General features: G+C 38.6%; 1 long non-coding RNA gene across 1 annotated transcript; it reads left to right on the top strand.

Moving 5' to 3' along the window:
- The first annotated feature begins 6,750 nt into the window (after positions 1-6,750).
- LOC136220495 (uncharacterized) lies at positions 6,751-10,296 on the top strand. The gene is made up of 4 exons (XR_010684539.1): positions 6,751-6,903; positions 7,030-7,116; positions 7,939-8,001; positions 8,649-10,296. It is a non-coding gene; the product is annotated as an uncharacterized lncRNA (long non-coding RNA).

Below are 10,296 nucleotides of genomic sequence, written 5' to 3'. Positions count from 1 at the left end.
CGAGCACGTCGATATAAGAGTTCTCTTCAATCCAAAACTTCGCTTTAACCCACAGGTAGGAAGCGCGCCGCCCAACAGCAAGCTGTCCTTTTCTGAGGTGGTGGCGAAAAACATTATTCCGGTTACAGAATCCACCGCGACGGTCTCCGAATTCGGGGGAATTCGCTCTGTCAAAATCTCGCAAGATGCATATGAAAAGCGGCTTGCTCTACACGCCCTTATTGGTCGTTTAATTCTTTCCAAAGGGGATGCCCCGTGGAAGGTGGGGGAGCTTAAGCAGACACTCACGAAAGTCTGGGGATTGACCAAAAATTGGAGACTTATCTCCATTGGAAGGGGCTTCTACCAGGTAAGTTTTCACTCTGGAATTGCTAAAGCGGCAGCTATCAATAAAGGAATCATTAATGTTAAACTAGGAACGTTCCGGCTACAGCCATGGAAGGCGGATTTTGACCCTTTTGCAGAAAAAACTACTCACGCACAGATATGGATTCGCCTTTATGCCTTACCTTGGGAATACTGGGATCCCCAGATCTTGTCAGACATTGCTAGGGGCCTCGGGGGCCTGATTAGATTGGACAGAGCCACATTAGAAGGAGATTTTGGACACTATGCTCGGATGTTGGTGGATGTGGATTTAGCGGCTGAGTTGCCGTCGACCTTAGGAATTGAAAGGAAGGGGAAGCAATTTTGGGTAGATGTGATTTACGAGAAGCTCCCAAGTTTCTGTAAGCTATGCTCAAACATTGGGCACTTGGCCTACGAATGTAAAAGGAATACCAAACCCCAGGCAACGCAGGGCAAGAAGCACACTGATACACAGAAGTTGAAGCAGGGTGCGGGTAATGTTGAGGTTGAATTGAATAAGACTTGGGTGCCGGTTAAGAACATCACGAGCAGAATTGTACAGGATCTAGCAAGCCCATTGAAGCAAATAGAAATGAATGGGCAAGACACAAATACCATTGCGGAAAAGGAAGACAACTATGATGTGGATCAGGAAAAATCTAACGCAGAGGCTAGGAATGCGGAGGTAGGAGAAATGGAAGGGATTAACATACCTACAAACATTGAGGAGCAAGACTGCAGTAGCCCTGATCGGTATTACGAAGAGAAAGACATAGAAAGAAGACCTTCGCCTGGTATCCAGAATATCCAAGACCCAGAAACGTCTGAACTATCAGCTAACGTGAAGCATACCAGCTGGGCAGATGAAACTGAAGCAGAAAATTGGGAAACAGTGACCTCAAAAAAGAAAGGAGATACTCGCACGAGTCCAACCCCGAGCCAAAAATCCCGAGTGAAGAGGGCCAGTAAAATTCCTGCTCGCTTTAAATGACGGTTCTGTATTGGAACTGCAGAGGTATCTCTAATACAGGTACCCAAAGCTATTTATTTAACTTATGTAAAGCACATAAGCCGGATTTTTTTATGTTTAGCGGAACCCATGATTGAGATTGAAGTGGTAAACTAGAGATATTGGGATAATTTAGGTATGGTTTTCATCGGGGCTAACTCACGTGAGATGAAAACGCTCTGGCTATTTAAGTCAGTAACGGTCACATATCCGATCTCTATTCATTCCTGTAAGGAGCAATTCATTCTTATAACTTGCTTAATCAGAAATGAGTTTCAATTTTTGTGTTTTGTCTATGGAAGTATCTGGGCGAACAGAAGAGTTGCTCTATTTGAAGAGATCAACCAGATTCAAATGGCTAATCCAGGCAGGTGGCTGATTGTTGGAGACTTCAATGCCATCCTTGGGGCTCACGAAAAAACTGGGAGGCCTCCGGCTACTCGACCGTGCAGAGAATTCCGGGAATTTTATGACACGGGGGAGTGGAGAGAGATACAGACAACAGGTCCGTTCTTCACTTGGACTAATGGCAGACAAGCACATACTAGGATTGACAGCAGGCTGGATAGAGCTCTGGTTTTGGGGGAGTTTGAAGAATGCTGGTCAGTTAGTTGCATGGTCCTAAGCAGACACAAATCTGATCATCATCCTTTACTGGTGCGATTTAATCAGGAGAACGCAGTGGGAGGTAGGTTCCGTTTTCAATCCATGTGGATCACACACCTGGATCTCAGGGAGGTAATTCGACAGTTCTGGACAGGCACACATCCGGAATTGGGGGCGATGCAGACACTCGGTTACAAGCTTAAGGGTCTGCGGTCAGTGTTAAGAAAGTGGAATAAAGAAGTTTTCGGTCACCTGGACAAGAATATCGCTGAAAGCGAATCAGTGCTGGCTGAGATTCAGCTGGAGATCTCGATGTCTGGAATTTCCAAAGATCGGCATGAGCGGGAATTGCAGGCTCACGCTAATTTGGACTCACATTTGAACCAAAAGGAGATGTATCTGAAGGAGAAAAGTAGAGTGAACTGGTTGGCTCTTGGAGATAGAAATTCCAGCTTCTTTCACAGGATGGCTAACCAAAGAAAATCAACAGCGGGAATTAAGGCGTTAATGATTGATGGTTCACTTTGCACAAAAGAAAGGGAGATGGCGGATCATATCACTTCTTACTATGAGAACCTATTCACCAATCCGAGGACAATACCTACAGATTTATCAGAGATTCACAAGAGAATTCCGAACTTGGTGACGGAGGAGATGAACACCTCGCTGACCCGCAGCCCAAATCTGATGGAGATAAAGCAGGTGGTCATGAGTATGAATCCCACAAGTGCTCCGGGTCCAGATGGTTTCACGGGAATTTTCTTCCAAACATTTTGGGACCTGGTAGGGGATGACGTGTGCAGAGCTGTACTGAGCTTCTTTCGCACGGGTCAGATTTCAACGGGATTGAATTCTAGCATCATGGCTTTAATACCAAAAATGGAGGGGGCAGACAGAATTGAGCAATACAGGCCAATTATAATGAGCAATTTTGTGTTCAAAATAATTTCCAAGATTCTAGCTGACAGATTGTCTTTGGTGGCCAAGGAAATTGTCTCTCCTAATCAATTTGGCTTCATTAAGGGTCGTAGCATCCATCAATGTATAACAGTAGCGTCAGAAGGGGTGAATACTCTTCAGAAAAAATGTTTCGGCGGCAACATGAGCATTAAAATTGATATGGCTAAGGCATTTGACACCATGGACTGGAACTTTTTATTGGAGGTGCTTGAGTCTTTTGGTTTCTCAATTCAATTTCGGTATTGGATTCTGAATATTCTGTCCTCAGCACGCATCTCTATCATGACTCCGGCGGGTATCTCGGGCTATTTTGGCTGCTCCCGTGGGGTCAGACAAGGAGATCCCCTCTCTCCGCTGTTATTCAGCATTGCTGAAGATTATCTTAGCCATTCTTTGACTAAGCTGCAGGAGGATGGGAAAATAATGCCCATCACCTATTCGGCAACACATCATTTGCCTTCCCATCTTCTATATGCAGATGATATTCTTCTTTTCTGCAGAGCGACTCTGGCAAATGTCAAAAGTATAACCACTGAGTTTGAGAACTATGGCCGTCTATCGGGTTAGTGTGTGAATTGGAGTAAATCTGAGCTGTTTGTGGGGAAGCACATCACGAATCGTAGAAGTGTGAAGCTGGCGGAGAGTGCCAGTATTCGGCTGGGACAAATGCCTTTCAATTATCTGGGGATTCCGCTATTCTGGGGTGCCCCGTGCGCCAAACACCTAAAAAGGCTAGCAGACAAAGCCGCGGACGCGTTCGCGCGTTGGAAGGGCACTGCTCTTTCTATGGCGGGTAGAATGACCTTGGTAAAAACGGTAATCAACAGCTCCCTTATTCATTCTTTTATTATCTACAGATGGACCCGTACTCTTTTGAAAGAGATCACCCGCAAGATAAAAAAATTCATTTGGTCAGGTTCAACGGCAGCCCGTAAACTGGTAACCCCTTTATGGGAGCTCTGCACGAAGGAAATCTCAGAAGGTGGTTTGGGAATGAAAAACTTAGAGAATATGAACATGGCTCTAAACGGCAAGCTGGCATGGGGACTGTTAGCGGAATCATCGTTATGCTTCAAACTATTGAGATCAAGACTCATTAATAAAGCGGACATGGTTAGACCTATAATTTGCTCTTCGGTTTGGAGTTCAATCAAATTGGCTTATGAGAAGCTGCGCAAAAACTGTCATTGGATGATTGGGGAGGAATCGGAGCTGAACTTCTGGAACTCAGAATGGACTTCCCCAACGTTGGCGGATAGTATCGGCTTACAAGGTTCAGAACGTTGGCAGAGGCATGATACAGTGCAGCAATTCCGTAACAACTCAGACTGGATTGATATTCCGCCACTTCCTCCGGAGATCAAAGAAAGAATCAAGAAAACTAGATTCTTAAAGCAAGGTTCGGATGTCTGCATTTGGAAACCTGCAGCGGACGAGTTATTCTCTGTCAAGAGATTCTACAATTGGCTGGCAGCACCGCTGAGAAAGCATATCCTAAGCCGTATCTGGAAGCCTTATATCCCTCCCTCGCATTCGTTGACAGGTTGGAGAGCCTACCATCATCGGCTTCCGACGCATGAAGAATTACAGAAACGGGGGATAGTCTTGGCATCCCAATGCTATTTCTGCAATGTCTCCTCGGAGAGTGCGGATCATATTTTTGTGATCTGTGGTTTTGCAGACTCATTATGGGAGGCGATTGGGAATCTGTTTGGTAGGAGATTAATGCCGACGGGAGATTTACAGGAAAGGATGCATCAGGCATTAGAAATGAGGTTCAGTTCTCAGATCTCCGCTATTTGGTTAAGTGCAGTGGTTCATGTAATTTGGGTGATATGGAGGATGAGAAATGAATATGTGCATGACGGAACCACCCCCTCCATCTTCGTAGCCTTACGCTACATCTGGAAACATGTGTATCAGGCTGATAGTTTAAACAAATGTTTTATTTGGAATTCAATGGTAGAACAGCAGATTCTCGCCAATCTGGCAATTGCTCCGCGTCGCCCTAAATCTCCCAAAATGATCCCGGTTACTTGGCAGAGACCGACGGGGGATTGGATTAAATGTAATACGGACGCATCAGTGCTGAACGGATATGCAGGCTACGGTGGGATTTTCCGCGATTACACGGGCTAGATGGTGGGTGCTTTCACTTCCCCGGCGGCTTTACCTCACGCACATCTTGCGGAGCTTAAAGCTGCAATGGCTGCAATTGGTTATGCACATGAGAAGGGCTGGAAACAGATATGGTTGGAGAGCGACTCGGAGTTCGTGGTAGGAATGATGCGTACTCGTTCCAATCAAGTACCGTGGGAGCTAAGATGGGACTGGGAAGATTGCTTGGTTCAAATGGAGGATCTGCAGATTAGAATTTCGCACATTTACAGAGAGGGGAATAAAGTTGCGGACTGTTTAGCCAGTTTGGGTCGCCTGAGCTTAGAAGCAGTCTGGTGGGATAGGCCGCCTGCCACCTACTTAGAGTTTATTATAGAAAACTTGAATTGTAGAACTGTCTACAGATTCATTTAGTTTCATGTTTTTTCTCATCTGTCTGTTACTTTTTTTCTTTTTTTCTATTTAATAAACCAGGCTCGGGTTTGCTAGTTTGCAGTAGGTGCCAACCTAGTTGGGATTTACAGCTCTAGTTTCGCCCCACCTAGTTTCACTAAAAAAAAAAACTTGGAATCTTAGGACAGAATATTAAAAGTAGACATTTTCACTCAATGAGAATACAATTAAACTCAAAATTGAGTAACAGTTCTCCCAACAATTTCAACCTAAAATAGATTAAAACTCAATTAGGTCAAACCCAAATGCCTCAGTTGCATAAACGTCCTCAAAAACAGTCCACAATTTATATATTCATATTGATATTGTCAGAGATTAATATAAGATATATTATTAAGCCTTAACTATAAGCTTGAGTTTTTAGTTAAAGTGATTCCATAACATGGTATCAGAGCATCTAGGACTAAACGATCGAGGATTTGAGTATTGGCAACCTTATGAGTCGGTGTTGTACATAAAATGTAGGGTAAAGTTCAAATAAAACCTCTGTGGTTTCACTAATTTTCAGATAAAGGACTGTGGTTTACTTTTTGTCAAAACGAGGACTCAGGTTTTCAATTTTAGCAAAATAAGGACTTTTTCGATTGATTCTATTAAAATCACCCTTAACAACTTCAAAAATGACATATTTTAAGAACTACTAATATTCTAAGCAACTTTAATTCTTCAACTTTTTTATTTCGAGATTATTTAGATGATGTTTGGTAAAGAGAGAGAAAGTTAGAGGGTGTTTGTTTCAGCTTTTCGGAGGAGCGTTTAGCGTTTCACTCCAAACCGCAGAAAATATAGCGTTTGGTTAGGTTTATCTAACCGCAGCGTTTAGCATTTTCTTTGAAAACTGCAGCGTTTTTTAGCGTTTCACGAAAAGCTCCTATTTGGAGCTTTTCATAAACAGCTGTTTTTAGTTAGTTGTTATTGACAGAATTATCCTTCTTATTTCCACAAAATATGTTTATTCTTTAACATTATTTATATTTCTACAATATAATTACTGGAAAAACAAAGTTTTGTTGCATTCAATAATTTTTTTTTATATAGATTATTTTTATTAATTTGTGTAACACATTTTTTATTTTATAATAGAATAAGGTGCAAAAATGTAATACCCAAATTATATATATTTAATCTATTTGCTAAAATGAATTAGTTAGAAGGAGTTAAGGCTAAAGTATAATTACTTTTGGGAAAAATTTTAAAAGCTATTATAAATGTAGGGACTAATAGGGAAACTTTGACAATATTAAATTAAACAAATGGAGCTGCATACGCAGACTCCATTGTTGAAAGGTGAAGAAGCTCTTCTTCTTCATTTCACATAAACAACATCAACACTATTCTTCCTCATTTCTTCACCATTTCTCACGATTTTTACACCGAAACGAAGCTCTCAACTCCAGCTACGCATACATGTAAGTTTTATTGTGAGATTTTGAGTTTTTAAAAATTGTTTAGAGAGAGAAAATTCGTCACTTTTGCTATTCTCTCCATTACTCGGTCCTATGTTCATTATTTTGCAATTCTAACACCAAAAATAGACTCAGGGGGTCGATTTACCTATGGATACACTAGATTTTGATGCATGCAAGGAGTTTTGAGGTGTAATCGGAGCTACACCGAAAAAAGTAAGAAATCTAACCAAAGTTTAATTTTCCGGTCGAATTTGAGTGTTTTGAGAGTGATTCTAGACTCCTAGAATCATAAGAAACAAAGTGATATAATTAATTTCTCAAAATAATCAACTTTAATTTTTCCGATAGGCGGATCCGACCACCGGTGATATTTTCCGGTGATATATGAAATAAGTGCAGAAAAATTATTTTGTTAACTCCAGAATATTCTAAATATTATTTGGAGCAACATTAATTCTTGGACCTTGGTCAAATTCCTTACCGTTTAGTTTCTATAAATTACAAAAGTATATATTTGGGTGAAATTAAAGAAAATAAATTAAGTTGGGTTAAAAATGATTTTTGGATCCTTATTTAAATAAATTTCAGAATATATAATTTTAAAAATAAAGGTTGAAGGGAGATTGGACTAAGCATAATTAATTAATTATGCTCTTAAGATTATTGGTTAGTTAATTTGGTTGATATAGGTATTATGAAAATGAATTATAAGTATATATGTTTATATGTTATTTGATTATGAGTAATTTTGGAAGTAAAGTATTGGAATTACTGACAGTTATGGAACTGTCGGATGATTGATGTCCAACCGGGTTGATAATTGCAGTCTATGGGTACCGGTTTGGACTTTGGATATTTTTTAATATAGAAGTGTATTTTATTGCAGGGTTGACCATAGTTGTTACTAGGAGGATGTTCGTTTTATAAGGGAGACTCTGCCGAATTTTCGGTAGACAGTCTGTAAAACGAGACAAAATAAATTTTAATATTTCCCTAAACTTATATAAATTCTAAAAATAGTGTTATCTCTTTTAGATACTCAACCAGTAGGAGGAGCAGCAGTACCTGAAAATTAGGACAGTCGGCTAGGAGCAATTTGTGAGTTAATTATATGTTATGCATTTTTAATTTAGAATTTGCATTCATAATAAATGATTTCATGATATTTCAAGTAAAGTACTATTTTTACTTATAAAAGTGTTATTGTTTATAATAATTTATACGTAATTATTTGTGGATAAATACGTGTTATGGACATGCTTCCTGGTGAGCGACATCAGGACCTTGTGCGCACAAGTACTATCGGGTTATTGGATATTGATGATACTAATGTTGTGAATGTTGTGATATATGGATAAGCTCAGTTGAGATATTCTCGGGCTATATGATATGTGGATTTTGGATTTAAGTGAGGCTGGGTACGGAATCGGTTGAGTTATTCTCGGTCCTCCAGCTAACTGGGCGTGTGGTCGGTTGAGTTATTCTCGGTCCCCCATTTATTGGATATGAGTGAAATGGTGATTATTGGTGGATTATTAGATTGAGTATTGAGGTTTAGGGTCCAACACACGTATTAAACCACCTATCTATTTATTTATAAGACAATTTTATGAAAAAACATATTGTGTGATCACTTATATTATATATTATGATTATTATTATTGTGTGTGACATAAATGTTAAATTACTCATGCATTGCATATAATTAATTCACTATGGGAGGTTTGACTCCTTTAATTTTTCAGGTGACTAGAAGTCTGCTGCAGCCCATGACACTTATTTTTATTTGGTTAATCCTTCTAGCTAATATAAAATTTTAATTCTAGACCGCGGTACCAGATATACGAGTAATTATTAAATTATATTATGACTTAATGTTTAATACTTTTAAATATTTTATTTAAAAATGAATTTATGTAATCGATTAACTAAGTTAATTTAGGCTTGCTACGGGTTCCGGTAGCTTAAGCTTACCCGTTCCCTAGCGCCGGTCACGGTCCGTGGGATGGGTCGTGATAAAAAATACCCCCGACATTTATAGCTAGGAGCAATTTTACCCTTAACGTCCAAAATGGTTCAATTATACCTCTAATTTTAGCAGCCAAAAGCAATTTTACCCATAATATTGACAAGCTTGGTCAATTTGAGAAATAATTTATCAAATTGTCTTCTTGGTCATGAATATTGTCATCTACACTTCACATGTGCACGATTTTATCATCGTTAGTAACATATCACAAATATATGATTAGACGTGAATTTTTTTTAAGAAAATAAAAAAAATATTGTCTTTTGTACGAGTTGGAAAAAAAAATTCTAATATTTAATTGAATTTATAAATATTAATTTTCAATTTTATTATTAAATAAAAAATATGAAATCTCTTTTTTAGAACCACTGGTATGTGCAATTGGTGTATAATAAGAAATGAAATATCTATGTTTTCTAATAATATCTGAAATCGACCAAACTTGCCAATGTTAGACATTTTTGCTTTTATAATTTCATCGGTGATTAATTTAAAACATGTCCATTTTAGACATTTTAAATCCGAACATCAACAGTTCAATATAATTTTACCAAACACTAGTAGTTAAACAACTAATAACAATCAGCTAACAGCAACAGCTAACAGCTTACTGCAACTGCAAACAGCTAACAGCAACCGCAACAGCTATTAGCTAACAGCTGAACCAAATAGACCCTTAATGTTTAGAGAGAGAAAGTTCTAAAAAATATGATTTTTTAAAATCGAAAATGTAGTTTCATAGAAAATATGACATTGAACAACTTTAATTCTTGAAAATTTTCATTTTCAGATCGTTAAAGATAGTTTTAATAGCATTATTAAAAGTGTAAAACCTCAGTCCTCGTTTTGATAAAAAGTAAAACATGGTCCTTTATCTGAAAATTAGTGAAACCACAGGGTTTTATTTGAACTTTCTCCTAAAATGTATTAAATCCATAACTTTGAGGTATTATATAATGAGTGAGTTTGATTGGAAAGGAATGGAGGGAGGGGAGTATATAAGTGTTAAATAAAATGTGTGGCTGGATATGGAAAAAGAGATATGTAATATAATTAGAACTTGGTGGGTAGAAAAAGCCAAAAGCTTTTCCTAGTTGTTGACCTAACTCACAAGAGGACAAAACTTATATGGGCCACCACTTTATTACTATTTTATTTTTTAAAAAAAAAAACTCGGAGAAAGCTTTAAAGCAACACGGCATTACGTTTGGTAGAGAGCAGTCTACCAAAAAAACAAAAAAAGAGAGCAGAGTGTGTGGCACATGCCTATCCACTCCTTCACTAAACGACAATACTTCCATCTTATCACACTCCTTTTTCAGATAATAATGGATTTTCCTATTACTGTTCCGCCAAAATTTGGT

This window comes from Euphorbia lathyris, chromosome 2 (assembly GCF_963576675.1).
Source record: "Euphorbia lathyris chromosome 2, ddEupLath1.1, whole genome shotgun sequence".
In the NCBI taxonomy this organism is placed as follows: Eukaryota; Viridiplantae; Streptophyta; class Magnoliopsida; order Malpighiales; family Euphorbiaceae; genus Euphorbia; species Euphorbia lathyris.
This window is presented reverse-complemented; position numbering and strand designations above follow the sequence as displayed.